The sequence below is a fragment of the Hemicordylus capensis genome, chromosome 6 (assembly GCF_027244095.1).
Source record: "Hemicordylus capensis ecotype Gifberg chromosome 6, rHemCap1.1.pri, whole genome shotgun sequence".
Taxonomy (NCBI): Eukaryota; Metazoa; Chordata; class Lepidosauria; order Squamata; family Cordylidae; genus Hemicordylus; species Hemicordylus capensis.
In genome coordinates, this window is record NC_069662.1 from 110,146,884 (window position 1) to 110,172,662 (window position 25,779).

Here is a 25,779-nt window from a genome sequence, read left to right on the forward strand (position 1 = left end):
TGGCCAAATTCAACTGAATCAACATGTTTGGCTTTCAGCACATATAGTAAGTAACCTTCAAAGAATTTACTCTGACAAGTAAAAGCTTCCCTTGATGCTAGGTCAGATGTGGTGCTTGATAAAATAACATGGAGCTTTGCTCCTCATTATTTACTTTAACTCTCCATGGCTATGACCTATACAAAAACTCTTTTAAAGTATACTTATAACCATATTTGACTATTAATGCATCTGGCAACAATCCTGCTGACTAAAAGTTCACTATTCATGAAGCATTCACTCTAAGTAGTTTCCTCTTGCAGCCAAAATTTTTTTAAAACAATAATTAGACTGCAAAAGGAGGAGGGAGCAGCAGCAAGTTCACATTTCAACTGCAGAGAAGGTCTGTACAATCACATCCTGAGATAGCAATAAAATTCATCTACAGTCTCTAAATCATCATTTTGAGCCAATATGGCTGTTTAAAGGAAACAGTTATGTCTGTATGTGGAAAAGAGACAAGTTAGATAGGTGGGCAAAGGGCATGAAATATACTCTTAGAAGATGAATGTGACACTGATAACAGGTGGATTGAGGGAGAATGTTTTTTATGCTTGGCAAAATTAACTTTTTAATCCATTCCTAACCATACAGAAATGAAAAAATGAAGAATTATTCTAAATGTAAAATGAATACTGATATGTTTGTCACCCAGAGATAATCTGGGGTGAATCATGAACAAATCTGAATAAAAGTAAATGACCTGGGTCATTACAGGAATACAAACTTACAATTATGTTTCCCCCAAAATCATAAGTTTTTCTAATTCCTTCATTACCATTTCTAAAATATAACTTAGAAGACCACAAAACTTTTAGGCTGAAACAAGCTACCTCAATCAATATTATTTATTGCAAAAAGTGCCTGTGGTAAGGTAAAGTGAATCAAACTAACTTTTGTCTTGAAAGGTAAAGAGACTTTCAACCCACAGCGCCTGCCCCACCCCAAACTATATATATACAAATTCTCCAAGTCATACCCATGGATAATCCCATGTGTGGCAGCTCTTGCAAGAGTTTGTGAACAGAAGCACCATGGTGATTAAGAACATAGGAATCTGCCAAATACTGAATTAGACCATAGGTCCATCAAGCTCATTATTGTCTACACAGACTGGCTTGGGCAGTGGAGATTCCATATGCAGATAGGGAGGAGGAGCCTGTGAGAGCAGAAACACTATGGTGATTGAGCAGTGGGGATTCCATATGCAGATAGTGGTGAGGAGCCTGTGATGGTTAAGGTCTGGGAATGCAATTGTTCCTGGTCGGAAGACGTTCTTGATTGTAGAGCAGAGGTATCTATCTATCTATCTATCTATCTATCTATCTATCTATCTATCTATCTATCTAAAAGGATAGTGGGCAGGGGGTCTGCTAGGAGAGGGGTTGTGAGGGAGGAAAGAGCTTCTTCAGAAGAATGAGGCTGCTGTTGTGTGAATTAGATGAGGAAACAAGATTAACAAAATGTAAATCAGGAAGGTAGAGAGTTAAAAAAAGGGAGGGGAAGAAAGACAGAAGGGAAGAGCGAGTGGAGGAGAAAAAGAGAAAAAGAAGGGAGAAGAAGAGAGAAAGAAGGAAGAGTGAGGGATGGGCTTGAGCCTGTCAGCAGCCTGAGAGGAATGAGTGGCCATGGCAGTGCCTATTGTCAGCAAGGAAGGGCCCAGGCAACCACTGCTGCTGTTTGGGGCTACCAAGGCCATTGGTGGATGGAGGGGGGCAGGTAGGCAAGGGACAGGTATGGACCTGTTAGCGGCCTGAGGGGAACAAGCGGCCACGGTGTGGCGATACCAAGGAAGGGTCTCGTCAACTGCTGCTGCTGCTGTTGCTCCTGTGGGGAGGAGCCGGAGTGGGGTGAGGGTAGGGAGGTTTCTGGGGATAGGGGGCTGCAACTTGGCCAATAGGCACCAGCAACACTGAGCCACAACCAAGAGGGGTGAGGGGAATGGAGTAAAGGGATGGAGAAGTGGAGCAGAAATGTGACTCATTTGAGGGTGGAGAGATCTCTGAGGTGAGGGGGGGCTGTGGCAGGGGGTGAGGGGAGCACTCGGGTACTAGCGTGCAGATGCTCTGTGCGGGTTAACATAAGAACAGCCCTGCTGGATCAGGCTCATGGCCCATCTAGTCCAGCATCCTGTTTCACACAGTGACCCACCAGATGCTGCTGGGAGCCTACAGGCAGGAGTTGAGGGCATGCCCTCTCTCCTGCTGTTACTCCCCTGCAACTGGTACTCAGAGGCATACTGCTTCTATCTATCTATCTATTCCGCCTCTGAGGCTGGAGGTGGCCTATAGCCCTCCAACTAATAGCCTTTGATAGACTTCCCCTCCATGGTTATCCAACCCCCTCTTAAAGCCATCCAGGTTGTTGGTTGTCACCACATCTTGTGGCAGAGAATTCCACAAGTTGATTATGTGTTGTATGAAAAAGTACTTCCATTTGTTGGTCCTAGATTTCCTGGCAATCAATTTCATGGGATGACCTCTGTTTCTAGTGTTATGTGAAAGGGATAAAAATTTCTCTCTATCCACTTTCTCCACACCATGCATGGTTTTATAGACCTCTCTCTGTCTCCTTGCAGTCGTCTTTTTTTCTAAACTAAAAAGCCCCAGAAGTTGTAGTCTTGCCTCATAAGGAAGGTGTTCTAGGCCCCTGATCATCTTGGTTGCCCAATTCTGCACCTTTTCCAGTTCTACAATCTCCTTTTTTGGATGTGGTGACCAGAATTGTATATAGTACTCCAGGTGTGGCTGTACCCTAGTTTTGTATAAGGGCATTATAATATTAGTAGTTTTATTTTGAATCCCCTTTCTAATTATCCCTAGCATGGAATTGGCCTTTTTCACAGTTGCTGCACATTGAGTTGACATTTTCAATGAGCTGTCTACCACGACCTCAAGATCCCTCTCCTGGTCAGTCACTGACAGCTCAGATCCCATCAATGTATACTTAAGTTGGGGTTTTTTGCCTTAGTGTGCATCATTTTACACTTGCCAACAGTGAACCGAATTTGCTATTTTGTTGCCCACTCACCCAGTTTGGAGTGATCCTTTTGAAGCGCCTCAGAATATGTTTCGGATTTCATTACCCTAAATAGTTAGGTGTCGTCTGCAAATTTGGCCACCTCACTACTTACCTGAACTTATATGTCATTTACAAATAAATTAAAAAGCACTGGTCCCAGTACAGATCTCTGGGGGATCCCACTTCTTAATCTCCTCCATTGTGAAAACTCTCCATTTATACCTGCTCTCTGTTTCCTGTCCTTCAACTAGTTAGCAATCCACACATGTACTTGTCCCCGTATACCATGGCTGCTAAGATTCCTCAGGAGTCTTTGATGAGGAACTTTGTTGAAAGCTTTTTGGAAGTACAGGTATACTATGTGGACTGGATCACCTTTATCCACACACTTGTTCACACTCTCAGAGAACTCCAAAAGTTTTGTGAGGCAAGATTTACGTTTGCAGAAGCCATGCTGGTTCTCACCCAGCAGGGCCTGTTCTTCTCTATGCTTTACAATTTTATCCTTGAGAATGCTTTCATTCAATTTGTCTGGAACGCATATTAAGCTAACCGGCCTATAATTTCCCAGCTTGCCCCTGGATCTCTTTTTGAAAATCAATGTTACATTTACTACTTTCCAGTCCTCTGGTACAGAGCCTGATTGTAGGGATAAGTTATATATTTTAGCAAGGAGGTCAGCAATTTCACATTTGAGTCCTTTGAGGACTCTTGGATGGAAACCTTCTGGTTCTGGCAAATAGATTTCTTTTGTCTGTCATGAAATCTGCCACCCTCTGGGTAAGCAGAATGGCTTGGAAACTGCCTCTGGGCACTTTTCAAGGTATATGTACCTCTAGCCAGAGCACATTGAATTGGAATCTGTTTGGATACTATAACAAGGACTCTCATCCACTCAAGTTGTATCCCTTTGCTCGTCGTTCCTCTTCTCTGCTTTCCTGCCTGGTCCCTGAGAGGAAGCCTCCTTGCCAATGTGCAACAAATGCACAAACTCACCTGAGAAGGATAGGTAAACTAACCTCTTGCCCTTCTAAATCTCTTTGCTGGTTTTCTGCCTCTCCTCACTTTTTAAGCACTTCCCACGGCAAGGGCTGCTGAAAGCTTCATTATACATTATGAGGAAAAACCTTAAAGACGCGTAAACTTCAACACTTTTCTTTCCTTCCCTCCCCTCTCCCTGCCCCCAAGATTTTCTTATAATTAAATCTGTATATAGGAAAGACACTTCAGAAGTGAAAGCTAATGACTGGCCCCTACATGTGTTTGTGGTTTTGTAACAGCTATCCTCCTCTAGCTGTTCAGCCGTCCCAAGGAAGGCTCCAAAATACATTAAACGTATGAGAAATTCTGAGAGAAGAAAAAGTGTAGTTCTGTTTATTTTTGGTTTTAATGTTTTAGCCCTTGGGGACATTCAAACCACATTTTAAATCCTCTTTTCATTTAACCACAAGAGCTACAGACAGCTTTAGAATGATCGAGCTAGTTCGTATTTTTGTGAGTCTCATAATTTCTGGAGTATAAGAAACCCCTACAGTCATGAAACTGCTGATATTTTTTGAGCTGTAAATGCTTTTCTTGCCCTACTTTCAGGAGTCCTATTTCGTATTTCATTGGGCAGGGGCAACGTTGGCAAATGTCCTGCTTACACATTCAGTATGAAATATTGTTTTTATGTGATCTATCTGTAGCTCCTTTTTTATACCTCATAGGAATTTGATAGATGAAATCAAATTTTAGGATAGAGTAGCTCTCTATTCAAACTGAAGTGCCACATACATTTCAGTGACATGAAGGTTAAACAGATATATGACTAGGAAATATATGAGTTTCACTAAAGGATCTACCTACATTTTCCCTAGCTGTTTGTCTTTTCCGCATCTAGTCTGAGCGGGAAGATTTCTTCCTACCTCTGTACCTCTATTAGTCTGATGGTAGGACACAAAGGAATTATAGAAACGATTCTGTGCTGTTCTTTCCTACACAGTTGAAGTAAAACAGGACTGCACAACTTTGGGCTTCCTGCAGATTTTAGACTCCTCCCATCATTCCTGACTATTGGTCATTGTGGCTGGGGATGATGGGAGCTGTAGTCCAACAGTAGATGGGGGGCTGATGTGCAGTCCTGGAATAAAATGAAAATGCTCCAGCATTACCTAGTGGGAGGGTTGACACTGGCATTAGGAGGAGATAAAACATAGTCTTCAGTTGTGCTTGAGGCTTTTCACGTTCCATGTTCCCGGGCAGTGCAGCAAGGAGTTACACTGAAGCAGCTCAACATGCCACCAGAGTAAACTGAAAACAAATTCTGAGGTTTCTTGCAGAAGAAGTGATATTCTAGTTGGGAAGAAAAAGAGCTCACCATGCACATAATTGAGGGGAGACCTTAAGTAGCAGACGGAATGTCAAATGGGCAGTCGGGATGCAGAGGCTACAAGCAAGTGCTAACGAGTGAAGATCAGGACTAGCTGTGTTGATATAGTAAAAACAAGATAGTAACCAGGACTATGACCAATGGCCCTGTGTACAATTTTGTTTCAGCAAAGACTAGATTTCAAATAAGCCTGATTTGATCTGTTAGGAAAAAATTAGGTTTCCCCCTAATACCTGAAGTTGCAGGTATTTAAACAGATGATGCTCTGGCTTTGCTTGGAGTCTATGTGATTATGTCACTGGATGATCTTTGGTTGTGCAGGTCTTCTAATTACTCCCACCAAAGGCCTGTGGGCAAATGGGCAGCTTTCGCCTCACTTGAAAGATCTAAGGTACCATTTGCACAGGAATGTGCAAAATGTTTTGAACTCAAAACAGTTTGACTCTAAACAGGCTGTTTCAAGCTTGATACAGAACGCTCTTAAAATAAAGGGCTTGTTTTGAGCTTGAAACAGGACAACCGCATTTCGATCAAAACGGTTCAAGTGCCATTTTTCCCATTGCTGATTGGTTTTCTGGCACTGGCTTCTGATTGGCTTGTGGTCTCCTTGGTTAGCTGCTATTATAGAAATCAAGAGTTGTTGTGGGCAACTGTGCCCCCATTGGCTGGGGGGAAGATGAAGGGGGGGAGGGAAGGGGAAACAAAAAAGGAGGGAATTTCAAAATGTACTCAAATAGATTGGGGGGCAGAGACAGACCTTACATCAGGAGAGGAGGAAGGAATCAAGGAAGGTTTGATTTTGTGGTTTTCTTTTCTCAGCACTGAGTATAATATGCTGTGCGATTGCTGCTATAACTATCTGGTTTGCTGGATCTCAGATGGACAAAGGCAGAACTTGGGTGCCTGCTTTCCTTGAGTTGTTGATTTTGGTTTGAGATAGTCTTGTGGTGAGAAATGGACACTGACAGCTCTCTTTGCAATATTTCTTGGTGGTTACTGTGAGGAGCTCTATGTCTGGCTTTGAAACTAACTTGTGCTTCACTTTTCTGCTCTGTAATCTACATTGAAAGGTGTAGTGTACTCAAAATGTGGCTGAAGTTGCTGTAGTTGAGCTTAATTGTGGCTATGCTTGCTGCTAAGTGTGTTGCTGTGGCAGCTGTTGCATTGTTGAAGTAAGGAGTCAATTGTGTGCTGAGAGCAACTTTTGGAGATGATGATGTAGTGTGGGCACTGTGTCTGGCAGTGGATTCTGAGTCGGTGATTATTTTTGGCCCTTTTTTGACTCTGTTTGAAATGTGTGTTCTGTGTTTGGATGGACAGATTCTCTTTTACTGAGTGCTTTATTCATCTACAGTGTTTTTCAAGGAAGGGTTGCAAAATGTATTGCAAATTGCAATGCAAAACTTGTATGCACTCTGTGAGTGAAGCTTGTTTCAGCATTAGAGAATGATGGGGAAACTCAAAACACCCCATTGTTCCCCATGGGTAGCTCCTAGGGACACCAACGTGTTGTGTGGCAGGGCATTGTTACCAGACCTGGACAGTGCCCTGCACAGGAGCAATTGTTTAGGCGTTCCAGATATGCTTTTTGGGCTAAAGTGGGGAAACTAGCTCAAATTAGAGTACAGTTCTGACACAGTATTAATTTAAGTAAGTCTGGTGTACTGAAAAGAATGAGGAGGTGTACTTACAAAGCTTTCAGAGCTTTCTTTAGAGTAAAAAAATGGGGAGTTACTGAAGGAAAAAAGAGTTTGTTAGGACATTCAATAACTTGGCTAGCATTTCTAAAATGAGAGCCAACTTAGAGGTTCCTAATAAAGACAAGTGCTTGGAGATCAGAGTGGAAGGCATAGAATCGTGTGTGTGTGTGTGTGTGTGTGAGAGAGAGAGAGAGAGAGATCGCTTGAAGTGAGTGAGAGTGGTTGCCTATCCTTCCGAGTGTGTCAGTTGCATGAGGATCGGGCAGGGTGTCTCCTCAGGAGTAGAAAGCGGAATACAGTGGGGATGAGGGATGAGGGGCAGCAGCCACAGCTTGCATGTGTGAGTCCGTAGGATGGTAAGATCCAAACAGAGTCTGAGGCCATGTGGCTCTCTTGGGACAGTTATACTTTAAAATGTACCCTTAGGCATTTTGTGGTTCATTCAGGTGGGTCTTCCATCCCTGTAGGGCAGGGCGACTCTTGCAGAACAAAAGTGTTCATTGCTAGATGGACTGAGTCTGTGCAGACGGGTCCTTTTGGACAAAGACGAGTGCAAGCCATGTAAATGTTTGTGTATATAGATGTTAAAAATTTGTTAAAAATGGCCCGCTTGCCATTTCTTTGTTGGGTTGTGTGGTAGGTAGCACCCATCATGCCCTACCACCCTACCCACTTTGGTGTCCCTAGGAGCTACCCACAAGGAACAGTGGGGTATTTTGAGTTTCCCTATTGTTTCTATGGACAGAACAGTCAAAACATTTCAAGTTTTTTTTGTCGAAACAGCTGGCTCAACCACTGTTTCGACATTTTTTTTTTGACCATTTTGCATTCTGTTTCGAGCTTGAAATGAAACACAAAATCCATTTCGTGCATATCCCTACCATTGCATGCTCAATGACCTATACCTCAGTTATATCTTTCTCTTAGAACTTGTTTCAGATGGATTGTTATGCTGCAGCTGTTTTGGCCTAGATCATTCCATAGGCTTAGGATCATGATTGGAATGGATCAGTTCATAACCTAAGAGGACTGCAACTGGTCAAGAACATAAGAAGGCTGAGAAAAACCATTGGGGGGATATTCTTTGAGCTTTAGTACAACACCATGAAGTCTGAAATGGCTTGAGATGTTTGAACCTGTGTGGGGAAGTAGGAAACATGTGCCAATCACACTTCATAAAGCTAAAATGGAAGCTGATGTTTTCATTTTCAGGACACAAGCCTCTTCTAGACAATGGTTCGAGCAATTTACAGACACAGTGGGATGCAAAGACAGCAAAAGCACCACCAGGAAACCAGTACTTTGTCTGGGAGGCTTGACAGATATCTGTGTGCATCTTGAGTATAATTTGGGGTATTTTGAGTACAATTTTGGTCATTTGGGGGTTATGGAAGCTTACCAGTGAATGTTTAATTAATCCGTTTAATTTTATTTAATCAGTTGGTTCCTGTATTTAATTTACCACTTTTTTTGAACAAAAAGTTTCCAAAGCAGTTTACGTATAAATAAATAAATAAATCTCCCTGTCCCCAAAGGGCTCACAAGCTCAAAAAGAAAAATAAGACAGCCACCAGCAACAGCCACTGGAAGTATGCTGTGCTGGGATGGATAGGGCCAGTTGCTCTCCCCCTGATCAGTAAAGAGAATCACCACTTTTACAAGGTGCCTCTTTGCTCAATTAGGGTTAGGGTTACAAGACTCAAACTGTTAAATGAACCTCCTAAAGATGCACATATCAGGTGGTATAGAAATATGATAGATAAATAAATAAATAAAGGTGGGAGGCAGCTGCCATCACAAATACGTGTGAGTAAAAGAACATTTGTGCCATCCATACTGATGAATAACAAATGGCCTGCAAGCTTTTAGAATTCTTTTCTCAAAATGTTTATGCATCATTCATACTTACTCCTTCTGATTCAGACAGAATAATGTTTTAGAACATTTTCTAACCTTTTAATCTTAGTAAGTACATATTATTGTAAGTCCAAGTGGCATGAAGACTATTCAGTGCTCTCATTTTAAATCCTGACATTATTCTGCTACTAATTTGACTGGTGCAGAACATCTTTGTGCTAGTTGCTCTCCTTGCCCCCCGCCACAGCCTCCTCACCCCAGCGACCTTCCCATTCTCCAGTGTGGTGGCGGTGGCAGCAGCAGCACTATTTTCCTTCCCCGCACTGCCTACAAGGCCTCCATCCTCCGCCACCTTCCTGCTGCTCCTCCTCCTTCTCCCCTTCCCTCTTCCTTATCTTTGGCACTGGTGCCTCTGGCACTGGTGCCTCGTTGGCTCCTCCAGTTCGCCAGTCGCCCCTGAGCTTTCCCTCATTGTGCTGCCTCCACCTTGGGCCTCCCTCCTCCTCCATCCTCCTGCTCCTCCATGTCAGACTCCAGTTCCCCGGCCACCCCCGAGCTTTCCCTCCCTGCACTGCATCCACCTTGGCCTTCCTCCACCGTTGCCCTCTGGCTCCTCCTGTTCTTCTTCCTTAGCTGCCATGTTGGGCTCCTCCAGTTCCCTGGCTGCCCCTGAACTTTCCCTCCCTGCACCGCCTCCACCTCAGGCCTCCCTCCTCCTCCCCCTCCTGCTGGTCATCGTCGTCATCCTCCTCCTCGTCGTCTTTGGCATTGGCACTGGCTGCCCCATCAGCTCATGCAGTTCCCCGGCTGCCCCCGAGCTTTCCCTACCTGTGCTGCCTCCACCTTGGGCCTCCCTCCTCTGCCACCTTCCTGCTCCTCCTTGTCGTCTGGCTCCTCCAGTTCCCCAGCCACCCTGAGCTTTCCCTTCTTGCACTGCATCCATGGCCTCCCTCCACTGCCTTCCTGCTCCTCCTCATCCTCCTCGGCTGCCCCGTCGGGCGTCCTGCACCACTTCCACCTCGGGCCTCTCTCCTTGACCTCTCTCTCCTCGGGCCTCTCTCTTCCTCCTCCTCCTTGTCCTTCTCCTCAACTTCCCCATCGGGCTTCTCTAGTTCCCTGGCTGCCCCCGAGCTGCCTACTTTGGCTGCCACCATCATGCTGCCCCAGCTCTCTCTCACCACGCATGCACTTAATGCTGCATGTGCGGGGCTTGCCAAGTACCACCTAAGGCGTCTCTCTGTGTGTTTGTGTGTGTGTCTATCTGTCTATCTGTCTATCTATCTGTCTATCTATCTATCTATCTATCTATCTATCTATCTATCTATCTAATAGTCAGGTGGGACAGTTTTGTTACACAATGACTGATATACAAGGACTACATGTTAGTCACAGTTGTGTTAAGAAGCTGAACACACACAATATTTACCATAGGAAGTGCTTCGTACATGTGCATACCAGTCTGTTGGTTCCTGTATTTAATTCGCCATATATAGGCCTTGTGGTACATTACAAGGCTTAAACTGTTGAATGATTATAAAAAATTAAAGTGAGATGTTTGTAGGTAGAAAATAACAAATAATACATAAAATATCAGAAATTGTCATCTGAACATAGACATTTGTGCAAACATGAGAGAAAGTCCACTGTGTCCACAGCATTACATTCTTGGTTTTGAATTCCTTTCTTTGACAGTCTCTCTGTCACATCCACCTACCATGTGTTTGGGAGAATCTGTTTATTTTTAATTTTGTCATTTAAAAAAATTGATTTCAGGACCTGTTCTTTATCAGTGGCACCTGCGTCTCATCTTGAAATGTCTTTATACAATTAGCAGGAAGAAGGATTCTATATATGAGTATGAACTCTTATTGATGATAGTGGGTCACTTTCTTATCATTTATAAAATATTTATGTGTCTAGGAAACTGTAGCAATAGGAATTTTTCCAAGAGAAGGGAGGATAGATGGCTGACATCTTGACAAAGGCGGCAGCAGCAGTGCACTGGAAAGATGTGCCTATATTGTGGTAGGCTTCTACAACTCCACACTGCAGAATGGGCATGGTGGTGATGTTGATTTCCCCCAATCTCTTGTTTTCCTGAAAATGCCTGTTATATTCTGAAAACATGTCTCTGAGGACTGCACAATCCTCAGGAAATATTTTTCGGAAAACATAAGGCATTTCCCAGAGGAGGCATAAATTGTCAAAAATAGGTTCCCTACACGGCATACTCTGTAAAGTGGAGCTAAGAAAGCTCACAGAGCAGATGCGACTTCCCAGTGTGGTGCAGCTACCTTAGGAAGTCACCCAATGTATACTAGAGTACATACAACAAACATAGTTCAAACTATAAGTTTGTAATTTAGTTTTTATTTTTTCTTGCCAGTAGTTCACATTCCTTTGCCAGAGGTGAAGCTAAACATCTGTTCCAGAACATCTTTATACAATTGTTTATTTGCCACCTTCCTGTAAGCAGCAATTCCCCCTACCTATTATTGGCTGAGTTACATCATCATGAAATGCTTATGGGTGTTCTGACTGCTCGGAATAAAGGTTTCAGCAATGACCCCCCCCCCTTTTTAGGGTATCGAACAATGATATTTTGGGACTGTATTTTTTAATCCACTACTAGGAGTGTGCATGGAACCAGCTGGCCCAGTTCAGTTCAAGTCCGAACTGGACCCCCTCAAACTCACCGGTCTTGTCCAGGGGGTTTGTGGACCTTTTACTATTTTTAAAAAATTTTTAAAACATTTTTTAAATTTTATTTCCTCCAGGGGGCTTCTCGGAGGCGGCTGTAGGGGTTCACGGAGGTTCCCCCGCTGGCCTTTGTCCTCTAAAAAACGGCCCCATTTGGGCATTGTTTGTCCTTTTCTGGCCTTCCCCCTGACATGGTGGCTATTTTGGAGGCTGCCACGCCTTTGTATGGCCTGTGTAAGTTCTAAATTTTTGTTTTAAATTAATTTTATTTAGTAAAAGGTCTGCGAACCCCCCACATCGGGCTGGTGGGTGGTGCTTTCGGTCCGGGGTCGAGCTGAACCGGGGGTGGTTCGGCTTGACCCCGAGCCTTTGAACCAAACCAGTTCGACTTCAAGCTGGTTTGTTTCTGAACCTGCTTACACATCTCTATCACCTACATTACTATCTGAGGAAAATAATAAAACATGTCAGGAGTGTATGACCAGGGTGGAGGTGATGATGAGCTGGATGTAGGCAAAGAAACTGAGATTAAATTCAGACAGAATGGAGGTACTATTGGTCAGTAGAAGAGCCAATTGGAACGAGGGGATTCGGCCTCCAAGAATCCTTCCCATGTTGGGGTTGCATTCCCCTTGATGATCAGGTGTGCAGTTTGTAGGTACTGCTGGAGCCAGCTTGGCTTTTGGATAGCCAGAGGTGCCTTTGCACAACCCAAACTAGTTGCCAGTTGTGCCCCTTTCTCAAGAAAATAGATCTTGGCACAGTTACCCATACCTTAGTGATGCCGTGGCTTTATTATTGCAGTGTGTGCTCTATGTGGGGCTGCCTTTGAAGAATTTTCAGAAATTGCAACTAGTGCAAAATGTTGCAGCCAGGATTTTGTCTGGAGCTGCTTATTGGAAACATGTTACACCAATTTTGAAAGACCTGCATAGGGTGCCAATTAGTTTTTGTGTCCAAATAAAGCCCAAAATAATGGAAAAGATCCTAAATAACATTTTTTGGTTTGTGGTGGGCTTTATGACCCTCAAAAGTCCACTCTTCATCGAGAAACTTCAACTTCGCGAATATTTAGCACATCAGTAACTGGGTCTAATAATTTCAAGAGTGTCTTGCACAGCACCATCAGTGGTAGAGCAGGTTAATCAAACTCTCTTATGTTTAGCAGTTAAATGTGGAGAAACCTGGTGTAACTGCTGTAGAAGGGGAATGGTACTATACTTTTTCAAATATATTGTTGATTTTGAAGTAATTTTTGTTGGTTGTGGTGGTTCTTTGATAAAAGATCAGATAATCAGTTGTGAATTGGTAAACTAAAACCTACTGGTTTTTATTTTATTTTTTAAAATTTGGAAAATCTCTTTTTCAGATGGTCTGAAAAATCAAGCTAAACATAACAAGGCAGCTAACTGATGTAATGCCAAGAGCTTCAGAACCTAATTAGAACAGAACCAAATCTGAAGTAGTAGATTCCTCCTTAAAGAATGAAATATTAGCTGGCTGTGGTTCTTTTCACTGAAATGTCATAATTAATAAGCACCCATACACAAGGCATACTTTGTTAAATACAGTTTAATCCTTATAGGAATTATTGTATGCAGTAATTAACTTGATTACAGAAGACAGAAGGGAAAAATGTCTCAAACTAATCAAAGCACCCTTTGTAACTCATAGACCTTAATAATTATTATTTTCCCTCTTACAAACTGCAGGTGTTTCGTTGTGGGTCTTGAGAATTGCTAAATGCTCATCCTTAAGGTTTGATTAATCTTTGGGATTTTTTTTAACCTTGCATAAAGCACTAATCAGATCTTGAATTTTTAAGATAGTTTTTCTATTTGATTAGTGATATTCTAATCACTTAATTGAATTAAACACTTGTGTGCTTAGAATTAAACTCACAGGACGTTAATGAAGAAAAACTATGAATGTTCCTTGGCTGTAGAAAATAAGATTTTCTTTAAAGTTTAAGATGTGGGGCGGGAGCATTGTAAGCATCTGATGCAGAGGTTTTATATAAAAGTAAGACACTACATATTATGATTAGTGTATTGGTCATTCACACTAGTGAAAACTGTTCTACCAGGTTTGTGAGCGATCTGTGCTTGCAATTTCTGTTTGTGTGGGTGAAACAACTAGGTAGGAGGGAGAAGTGATTGTGTGGAAGCAAGGTAGGAGTAAAATCCGGGTAGTTTTTCTTCCTAACGTGCTTTCACATAATCACTTCTCCCTCCTCCTACCTAGTAGTTTGCACCCACACAAATGAAAAGGGAGCACACACAGCTCACAAACTTGGGTAGAACACAGTTTTCACTTGTGTGAATGACTGCTCTTTCTGTGGAACTGTGGTGTTCTTGAACATCTCTAAATAGTGTACTCCACTAGAATAGGAGTTCCTTACCTGGGGTCTTTACAGACCCCTTGGAGGTCTGTAAGGTAGATCCAGATGGTCTGTGGAAAACCAGGATTGCACGTAGTTTAATTAGCTTCCTGGTAAGCCCAAATAAGGTTCTTAAAAATAACTATCCTGAGTACTTATTTTCCCCAAATTTTACTGGAGTATTATGAAGATATATTATAGAAATGTTGGGGGTTGATGGTAGTATTTGAGGATCTGGGCAGGGCATGACTCCTTTTTATTGCGGGGAGGAACTAGGATAACTTTTTATTATTTGTTAACTAGAATTACCTGTACTAGAATATCACATGCTAATTAGCAAGTTATGAGTAATACTTCTAAGATGTTGAACCAGGTGTCATTGTAAGCATGCCATATTGAATGTGGATGTGGTCATGGTAAAAACAGGTTAAGGGGCTACATGGTGTAGGGGCTACATGGACTTTGCATGGTTGGGAGTCCTGTAGACTGAGATGCACTGTTCCCTCTAAGGCATGCGCACGTGTGCATGCTCACAAGTTTTTGGATGTCTGCTCAGTTCATTTTAGATCCCACTCAGGTTGAATCTGGAAGGCCCCATTCTGAATGCAGGTGCACACACACTGCCTTGATACTGCCGCCCAGAACAAAACTCATTCCGCACAGAGATGGGGAAAAAATAGCGGGACCACTGCTGAGATGGTGGTTCTGTACCATAGGCATGAGCCACATTGCCTTTGTATCCAAATCTGAGATGAGATACTATTCAGGAAAATCTTATAGTAACATCCTTGAAAACAAACTGCTTAAACTGATGTCCCTTTCCAGGTCCAGTCTCACTTTTTCCTGTCACATATGGAGGTGCTTTACACAAGGAGAGAGGGTTTTCCCGTCCCTCCCTGCAGACAGTCTCTTACCTTTCCCTGGGTGGGTGCATCACCCTCCCAGACAAGCAGTGGCACTCCTGCATGCCACCTGCGGCTTGCCCGGCAGCTCCGGGGGTTGTGTGTGGGGAAGCCCCACCCCCAGAGCCCCAATAATGCATCGTGCAAGTATGTGGTCCATTACTGGGAGCCCCCTCCCCCCGAGTGTGCTAACCGCAGCTGCAAGTAGCCACATCAGACACGATCACTTAGTCCAGTTTTGGGGCACACTTGCGCCCCAAACCTAGGTTTAGCTGCAGGCTCAAGAGGGCTCGCCGGCAGTTCTCACGTGCAGCAAAAACTGGTCTGGGCTTCCCTAGCCCGGTTTTTGTTGCTCATGAGAATAGGTTCATGTTTGAATTGAACAACAAAGCCTTATATTAGTAGATTTGTTTGAAATAACATCTCTTCATGTTATTGCTCCATTATCAAATGTATATCTGCCCACATTTAAAGCCATTAAGTTTGATGCTTTGGTGTATTTTCAAAAACAATACAAAATCAAATACCACTAAATGAACAAGATGTTAACTATTTATGTAAACATGAAGTACATCAACTTTCTACAATGTAAATGATATATAACCAATACAATACAATAAGTATATATTTAACAAGATTTCGCAATAAATCTTTGTTTCGCTGCTGCTTCATCAGAAATACATTGTTTCCAACCGTGAATGTCTAAATAGTTTCACCAAGTCAGTGTCTTCAACATGGTTGCTCTAAAGATTCTTTATTAGTTCTTCTAATCGCTGTTGCTAGAATTCTTCCAGGGTAGTGTAAGTTGCTCCACAAAAACTTTTCAAGCTTATGCAACAAGGAATAAACCTAACATTAAGGAAAACGCTTTTACATAAATATAATAATACAAACTTTCTATGTATATAATAACAGAAACCGCATTTGCCCAGATGACTACACCAAAATAAAACAAACTATGCTGAGTCAGGACATACAGCCTCCCTCTTGTCAGCTTCATTAACAAACAGCTTTCTTACAATTTATAGCGTCCATCACTCAGTTACATGCAGCTGTTAAACATTCTCTTTTTTCCCCCAAATTGAATTTTTATTGATTTTAACAGTAATAATATTCATTCATAACAAACATAATAAACAGAAGTGGACTTCCCGCGCATCTCTCTTCGTGAAACATCAGCTATAAAATTTACCCTTGCTATAATAATAATTCAAAACATAAATTTAAACCCTTACAGACACAAGTTAAACATTCTCAACATACCACTCAATTATTTAGAACTGTTAATCTCAACATTCCACTTATGTAACGAGTACCATTCACAAACAAAACGCCGAGACTACAAAAAGCAGGATACATTCATAATGGTGTTCAATGCAATAGGTTGTAAAGTGTTCAACCTATGTATCCCCTGCTAACTTGGCAAAAGAGGCACCTTTTTAACATGGTGATTCTCTTTATTTAACAGGGGGAGAGTAGCTGGCCCTATCCACCCCCAGCACAGTACTTCCAGTGACTGTTGCTGGTGTGTATCTTATGTTTCTTTTTAGATTGTGAGCCCTTTGGGGATAGGGATCCATCTTATTTATTTATTATTTCTCTGTGTAAACTGCCCTGAGCCATTTTTGGATGGACGGTATAGAAATCAAATAAATGAATAGATAAATATATAAAAATATTCCTACTGATGTAACCATTTCTCTGCATTTATATTACAAAATCTAAGTCTCTCCTTCCTAAAAATGGAAATAACTACAAACTTAATATCTTCTGGCTTATGATGGGCTTGTAAAAATATGTTTAGTAAGTGGTTCCGCCAATGTACAATTCTTTACTCTAGAGTAATGTTCAAGGATACTTCTTTTACTGGATGTATAGTGCATCCCACATATAATTTGGAGCAAGGACAAATGATAACATATATGGCATAGACCGAATTACAATTAGAAAAATGTTTTAAAGGTTTCCTATAATCCCTAGTGGGATGCTGAAAAATTTGAATAGGCAAGGAAAATCTACAGGCTGCACAAGTCCCACATTTATAATAGCCTTTAACCCTCAAGATAGAACGCTCAACACGTTGAATGTCTGAATGTACCAAATAATTAAAAATGACTTTTATTTCTTCTAAAGCCAGTAACAGGCAGCTCCTTGCACTCTGGAATCTCATTAACGAATGGCTAGTATTTTAAAAGCACTTTTTAAATTTTGTTACTTACTGATGAATAATTCAAGCCCCATGTGATTCTCTGTTCTGTAACTTTTTCTCTAATGTTAAATAAATGTTTTCTTTCCACATCTTCTTCTTGTTGTCTGACTTTTTTTATAACATGCCATGGATAATCTCTATTCAACAGTTGTACCTCAAGAGTCCTAGCAGATCTCTTATAGTCAGAGTCGAATGTGTTATTCCTTTGCAATCTTAAAAACTGCCCATAGGACAAATTATCCTTTAAATATGGTGGATGAAATGATCTATAATGCAAATATGTGTTCCAATCAGTCTCCTTGGTCTACAAGGATCTGTCCCAGTATGTACATAAACATCCAGAAATGGAACTCTAGGCTGTTGATTGTTTCATGAATATGGTTCATCCATTCAATAAATGCCCAGACCTTCTCAATATCAGAAAAAATGATGAAAACATCATCTATAAAACGTCTATACAAAATCAAATTTTCAAAAAATTTGAATAAAGATTCAAATTACAAATAAAGATAAGCCAAAGATGGGGCGATAGGGTTGCCCATTGCCACACCTTGGGTCTGCATGAAAAACTGATGATTGCATCTAAAATAATTCTTTTCCAAAACAATATTCAACAACTGGAACCAAAAGCATGTGCGAGGATATAATACTCGTCTAGAATTGAATGTATCTTCTGTTACCAACCTAGCCTCATCATGTGGTATTTGTGTATATAATGATGTGACATCCATCGTTGGAAGCATGGATCCTGCTGGCACAACCATATTCTCAATCAAACTAATAAAGTCTGTAGTATCTCTTATAAATGAATCAATCTGTTTCATGTATCTGCCCACAACCAAAGCATTGTTTGATGCTTTGGTGTATTTTCAGGCACATATAGCTGTTGTAGATAGAAAAACATAGGGGGCTCTGAGGGGATGAACAAAACACAGGAATGAGATTTGTATCTCTTACTAGGATATGGGAAGTTTGGCCATGCTAATTTTTGGGCAGTTCACACATCGTATGGCACCCACTTGCAATCTCGGTTACCCAGTTTTCTGCAATTGTGGGACCCAACACCAACTGTGACTGCGCAAAAACTTATAGAGGCGCAAAAGCTTATAGAGTCACAGAAAATTATACTAGTGAACAAAAATGAGCCCCCTGACGTATGTATATCCTTTTCCTTCATCTATTCACAACAGTTTTAATCAAAAATATAAATATAATAACAATGAATTGAACAATATAGATCTTCAGTCTAAACCTTCACTGTATAGGCAATAAATAGCATATGAGCATGTAGTCAGTCCTGAACAATGACAATATAAACAATGTGTATTCTTATGGTTAAGAGTTAAAAACCATCACACACACACACACACACACACACACACACACACACACACACAAATATTATAAAATCTAAAAAGTACCCAAAAGGACGTTCCAGTGGAAATTGACAAATTTCTGGGTCCGATAAGTACATCAATCTGTTGTTCTTCATGGAGCTTGAAATGCCATGGTTTGGCACAAGGAGATTCTTAGTAGCTTTGTATCATAAGCCTTTCGACCAACACAGTCCTCATCAGTGGCATTAATTATAATGAATCAAACTCCTTGTAGTCCCATATGGTTATTTGAAAATACAACAGTATGTTTTCTTCATTTTTTAATAACTATATGGGACTACAAGGAGTTTGATTCATTATACTGACACAGTAGAGATGTTCACGAACCACAGTTGGAGCACTTTTTGGTTAAAGAGAATTTTAATAAAAAGAAGAGCAGGCCCTTACCTGTTCTCTGCCACCCCATGCAATTTCCAGCTGGGGTGGGGTGCATCCCAATAACCCTTGTGTGGTGCCAGCATGCAAATGGTGCCCATGGATGCCATGTGTGTGCTGGCACAACACGGGGGTTATTGGTATGTGTGCTGCCCCAGCAGGAAGCTGCATGGGGCAGAGGAGAGTAGGTAAGGACCCGCTCTCCTTTTCCTTAGTTCTCCGTCCCATTTTTCCAAAAAGTGCTTGAACCATGGTTTGTGCATATCCCTATGGCATAGTCATGGCAGTATAGTTAAGATGGAGTTTTCAACATTCCACCATTATAAGCCCTGAATATTCTTTTGCTTTTAAAAGCAAAAGTATCTGTGCAATCTGTCTGAAATAGTGCACACACCAACTACAGGGCAAGAAACAGCACGCCTCCAAATTTGCTGCAAATCCATTACAAAATGGCCGAGAAACAGCTGTTTAGGTTTTTAACTCAAAAAAATTGGTTTCAATGTTTTGGTGGCCTTTTTTCACCACAGATAATGAGGCTATTCCAGCCTGGTTTTGCATGCTTGTGTGAACCACCGGGATCACATCTGATCCTGGCGGCAAAAGCGCATATTAAGCCTCCTGCTTAAATGATGTTAAGGGAGCAAGTGCTCCCTTGACCTCATTTCTTTGATGGTGTGTCTGCTTTGACGGGCATACTCGGGAGGGAGGGGATCCCAGTAATACACTGCACACTCACGTGGTCCATTATTGGGGCTCCAGAGGGCGGGCGCCACATAGCGGTGCTTCCTTGTGCCCAACCTCTGGAGCTGCTGGGCGAGCTGCAGGCGGACCGCAGGTGAGCTGCTGCTCATCTGGGTGGGTGATCCACCCACCCAGGGGAGCATAAGCAATCATCTGCGGGGAGGGTTGGACAAACCCACTCTCCCCTGCACATTGTGAGAAGAGCTCCAATGTGTATTTTCAAAAGTTTTATTTCTTTTTAGCATAAAGTTACTGCTTGCTGCCATGGCGGACACACTCGGGGAGGGGGGTGATAGTCTGCAGGATGGCAAGCACTTTTAGGCCTCCTCCCCGAAAAAGAGGCTAGCCTTTTCACGCAATCATGAGAATAACTGCATTGCCATTGGTTTTATATGTTTTGTTTGGGATTGACTACACGTTCTATAGGATTTATATAGTTTCTATTCAGCATATTTCCCCTCATATGCTATTCATTGTCTGTACAGTGAAGTTTTAGACTGAGGATCTATATTGTTCAACTTATTATTATTTATATTTCTGATTAAAACTGTGAATAGGTGTGTGTGTGTGTATAGTGTGTGTGTGTGGGGTGTGTGTTTAAATGTTCACTTGAACCCACACCAAGACAGGGATCTGAGGTTTACTTGGGGCCTAGCACTGAGAAGTGTAACTAACTGGCTTGCCCACCCCCTTTACCATCAGGATCAGTGGCTGTGAAGTGGCACAAGGCAGGCTGGGATAGGATTCAGGTCCTGCCTGGGAGCCACAGCCAAGGGGTGTACCTCTTGCTCAACTCGGCTACTTCCAGCAAAGTTTCACATAACTTCCAAGATATGTGATAGTTTGCAGCGTCAGCTTCAGATTCCCTCCATATCTTGTTCTGGGGGAGCCTCAAGTTCTTCATAATGTGTGAACCCACCCTTTGTGTTCTGTGATCTGGAATTGATAATAAAAGGTCCACAAGTAATATTCTGTGTGAACCAGTTCTCTGGTTGCTGAAACACAAAAGCAAGTTCTGAAAGAAACACACAGTTGTGTCAGAGTTTGGCTGTAGCTAGGTGCTATAAAAAAGAAGGCAGTCAGAGCCAGGACCTGGACATGAAGGACAGGATCCGTACTCAGTCATGACTAAGTCCCATTGAAACAAATGATAAAGTTAGTTATGTCCCATTTATTTTTATGACACTTAGTCATGATTAGTTTATTCTGAATCCTGTCCAATGAATGCAGCTGTTGCTCAGGAAAGGTTCCAGCCTGAACAGGAAAACTTTATGTTCCTTTCTGGTCAGGGTTCCTGATAAGTGGCAACCAATAGCCGGTCTGGGTGGCTGAAGTAACTTTGAAATCCAAGAATGTGTTACTGCCCAGGGAATTTTCTGATCCATAGACTTGGTGACTTGCCATTTTGGTGAGTTTGGTGATAACCCTGTGGTTCCCAGTTCCAGCCTTCATGGTTCGGGACACATTGCTATTGATGATATGTGCCTCCTTAAAAAAAAATAATAATAAGAATTTTTATTAAGAAATAAACCAAAGGAAACAGAGACAAATCACTATAAAGACAGTATAAAAGAAATTGTTTTTCATATGAAAAACATCATTTTTCTAATTAATTGCATCAGTAAAGAAAAGATATCTAGAACAAGACAAAGCAAAAGAAATTCAGACTCTTAGAGAGTTGTGAAATCTAATCAGCTTCTTGTAAATTACACACTGAGAACACTATAAATCAAATCCAGAAAATGGGAACAAAGTTTGACCATAACGGATATTATAATTTATAAAGGGTTCCTAGACAAACATGAATGATTCAGTAGATATACCACGTACATAAGCCGAGACTTTCGAAATTGAAGCATAATCCCACACTTTCAAAAACCAATCATTTAAGGAGGGGATTTCTAAAATATGCCAATTAGAAGCATATATAATCCTAGCCGCTGTAATCATATATAATAGGTTTCCGGACAAAATACAAAGTGCTAGTTATAACTTACAAAACCCTAAACGGCTTAGGCCCTGGGTATCTAAGAGAGTGTCTTCTTCATTATGAGCGCCACCACCCATTGAGATCATCTGAGGAGGTCCGTCTCCAGTTACCACCAACTTGTTTGGTGGCGACACAGAGACGGCCCTTCTCGGTCGCTGCCCCGAGATTGTGGAATGCGCTCCCTGCTGGGATGCGATCCTCCCCATCTCTGGCAATTTTCAAAAAACACCTGAAAGCCCTTCTTTTCATCCAAGCTTTCTCAACTTCCTAAATTGTGGGGGGTTTTAATTTCTGGTTTATTTTAAAATTCAAAACCCGATTTCAGGTTTTTAATCACTGTAATTGTTTAATTGTTTAAAAATGTTTTAAAATTGTTAATTGTTTTTAAATTTGTTTTAGCTCTTTACTGTTTTAGTGGTGTGTTTTAATTGTAAACCGCCCTGAGCCATTTTGGAAAGGCGGTATACAAATCAAATAAATAAATAGTAAATAAATAATAATAAATATAAAAACAATTTGTTTAATTTGGCAGGGATATAAGGTTTTATCATACTTAAAAGAAAAATTTCTAGAAGAAAGAGAATCTTAACTTCTAAGATTTGTTCATTTTTCATATGAATTTGTTTCTAAAACTTGAGCTTTATCACTACTCCACCACATATGGTAAAATGAGCCTAAATGTGAGTTACATTTCCAAAATTTCTTAGAAAAGGAATCATCTTATAGAAGCTCCGAACCAGTTTCAATGGTGGCTGGTACCGCCGGTTCAATGGCGGGGGTGGTAGTGCAGCTTTAAGGGTGGGGGAGGATGCACTTACCCACCCACCCCACACCGCTTCATTTCCCTCACTGGCGCTTGGTTCCTTAAACATTCCCCACGGTGGCAGCGTACCTCCCTAGGGGCATCCGCTACTTCCGGGTACTTCTGGTAAACGTAGCAAAGGGGGTAGCAGGGAGGTATGCTGCCGCCCCGGGGCATGTTTAAGGAACCGAGCACTGGCGGGGGAAATGCGATGGCAGGGAAGTGCATCCTCCCCCGCCTTTAAAGCTGCACTACCCTGCCGGCCCACACTGGTTCTGTGCAGATCTCTAATTCACATGGGCATGCAAAACCAGGCTAAGGAAGCCCAGCCCAGTTTTGCACATGTGTGTGTACTGCCAGGATTGGGCCCGATCCCAGTGGCGACACAGAGGCAAACCTGCCTACAGAGCCACCCTCCAAATTGAAGTTAGGAGAGTGAGCACTCTCTTAACCTCATTACTTTGATCGTCTGCCAGGCCAGGTTGGTTGCAGCCAGCTGTGGGTCTCCCAGTCGACTTTGGGGAGGGGATAACTTGCACGGTGCATTATGGGAGCTCTCTCTCTCTCTCTCTCTCTCTGTGATATGCAGGGCAATGTATCCAGCACCATGACCCTTGAGGGTACTGGCTGCAGCCGGTAATCATCTGGGCGGGTGTTCTGCCCACCCAAACAGAAGAACTGGATTATCTGCGTGGAGGTAAGCTTTTTTAGGCTTCCTCCCCGCTAGCCCTCTTGCCTTTTCTCACTGCTCGTGAGAAAGGACTCACAGTTTTAATGAAATTAAGGGAATTAATCCTAACTGACTTGTTTCTTTATTACAGTGGTGCTCATTCATGACAGATTAGTCTAGATGCAACCCAAGGTGTTTTTTTAATTAACAAAATGTTACCTGTTAAATCAGGGAACGTTCTTCAAAAGTTTGATTAATCTAACTGATAAACTGATTGAAGATGCAATCCTATGCAAACTTACCTGCAGTAACCCCCACTGGATATTACTGCTGTGTTAACGCACAAAGGATTGTACTGTGAATGTTGCAGTCTTCAATATAATTTAAATGTGATATAATAGTGATTGATTTTATTTTTTGAAAAGGGTGAATGAAAATACAAAGGAAAACATAAATTTTGTGTGTGCTGTTAAGCTGAAAATAAGTAGATACTCGTATCACATTAGAAATAACTCATTTTTCTTCAACCAAACAGCAAGGTAAAGATATAGATTCGCTTTGAAACCATGATAATGGCAATCCAAGTGATATTGACATCAGCCTGGTGGTTCTTGCCATTGCTGAAAAGTACCCGTACTGCTTAATTCTAATGCAGTAAGATAGCCTGTGGCTAAATAATGCATTTCTGTTAGCAATTATTTAGCACAATCCTGAACTGCAAATAAATTTACATAATAATTTGTTTCTTGTAGAGTATACTTACAGAGAGTGTAATTGAAGGAGAGGGGAATAAAATGACTCCAAATGGATGGCATGTTTGCATTACTTGAATATTAGCATACCCAAATCCTTTATATAAACATAAATATATACAAGTTGCAGTTTTTAAATGCTAAGCAGGCATGCATAATATTTAATGATGCACAATCAAAGCTATTACTTTTTATACATGAAACAAAATGTATGCACAGAAACACATTTGAAAACCTAACTGCTTAGTTATGCAAGGTTGGCATCATTTTTAATCCTTATGTTCATTTTAACTCTTACATTTCCTCCTCCCCCTTGCCAACATTTAGATTGTAAGCCCCTTGGGTAGGAACTTCCGGATTTTCCTTACAATACTCAGTTAATCACCATGTACAGTACATGGATGGTGTAATAATAATAATTTAAATGATTCAAGCACATTCAATGAATTGGCTTCCTTGATGTATCTGTATGGTAGTTGACAGCACTACAGTAAGAATAGCTATGGCATTATTTATGTTCTATTTCCAAAGGTTATTTCCTCTTTTCATGCAAGTTGTCTAGTCACAAGAGCCATGTAATATATGAGCTGAGAACTCAAATAGTTCAACTACAATAAGTTTCTTTGTCGATAACCAGGGAAGTTTCATAATAATTTACACATCACATGAAATCACAACACACCAAAACATCATCAACAACAACAAAGAAACCATCCCAAAAAACCATACAAAACAATGTAAATATTTTTTGTTTAAAAGTCAGTTTTAAAAATCAAAATTTTAAAATTTTGGCCTGAGGAAACAAAAAGGTCTTTATCTGGCATCTAAAAGAACAAAGTGATGAAGCCAGGCGAACCTCACTGGGGAGCTTATTCCATAAATGGGTGCAACCACTGAAAAGGCCCTTTCATTAGTAGCCACTCGCCTCATCTCATTTGGCAGGGGCACTCGGAGCAGGGCCTCCCAAGGAACAGGGCCTCCTAAGGTCCTAGTCAAGACATATGGGTCAAGGCAATAAGTTTCTTGCCTTGCCCCATATGCTCAGGTAACCTTGTCCCAAGCCATTTAGGGCTTTAAAGGCTAAAAACAGCACTTTGGATTGGCTCTGCAAACAGACTGGAAGACAATGCTGCTGATGAAACACTGGTGTAATATGATCAAAGCACCCAGTCCCAGTAAATAGTCTTGCAGCCCTATTTTGTACCAGCTGCAGTTTCTGGACTGTTTTCAAAGGTACAACACATTGTAGTAATCTAAGCGAGAGGTTATCAGAGCATGAGTAACTGTGACCAGCTATCTGTATCCAGGTATTGTCTCAGTTGGCATATAAGCTGAAGCTGATAAAAGGTGCTCTGAGCCATGGAAGCCACTTGCACCTCTAGTGACAGTGCTGGATTGATGAGCACCCCTAGACTGCAAACCTGGTCCTTCAGGGGGAATGCAGCCCCATCCTGAACAGGCTGAACATCATCTACCCGGGCAGAAGAACCACAGACCAACAGCACTTTTGTCTTATCTGGATTGAGTCCTCAACTAGTTCACCCTCATTTAGTCCTTGACTGCATCCAGACCCTGATTTAGGACAGTCACCACCGCACTTGTATGTGATGGAAAAGATAGATATAACTGAGGGTCATCCTCATACAGATGACACCTCAAGCCAAATGTCCAGATGATCTCTCCCAACGATGTCATGTTGATGTTAAACAGCATAGGGGAAAGAATGGGAACCTGCGGAACCCCAAAACACAGCTGCCAAGAGGTTGAGCAGTAATCCCTCCCCACCTTTTGGAAATGGGCCTCAAGGTAGGAGCAGAATTATCTCCAAGCAGTGCCTCACACAACCAACTGGGCCAGCCTTCCAAAAGGATAC

At 41.7% G+C, this 25,779-nt stretch overlaps 1 protein-coding gene across 11 annotated transcripts in view; it reads left to right on the top strand.

Annotated features, from left to right (window-relative positions):
* Positions 1 to 25,779, top strand: part of ZNF385D (zinc finger protein 385D) — a 641,404-nt gene that overhangs the window by 41,762 nt on the left and 573,863 nt on the right. For 2 of the 11 annotated variants that reach the window (XM_053263038.1, XM_053263039.1), the window contains exon 2: positions 23,074 to 23,181. The exons of the other annotated variants lie outside the window; for them this stretch is intronic. The gene's annotated coding sequence lies outside the window, so the exon portion shown is untranslated. The remainder of the gene's footprint in view (positions 1 to 23,073; positions 23,182 to 25,779) is intronic. 11 annotated transcript variants of the gene reach the window in all.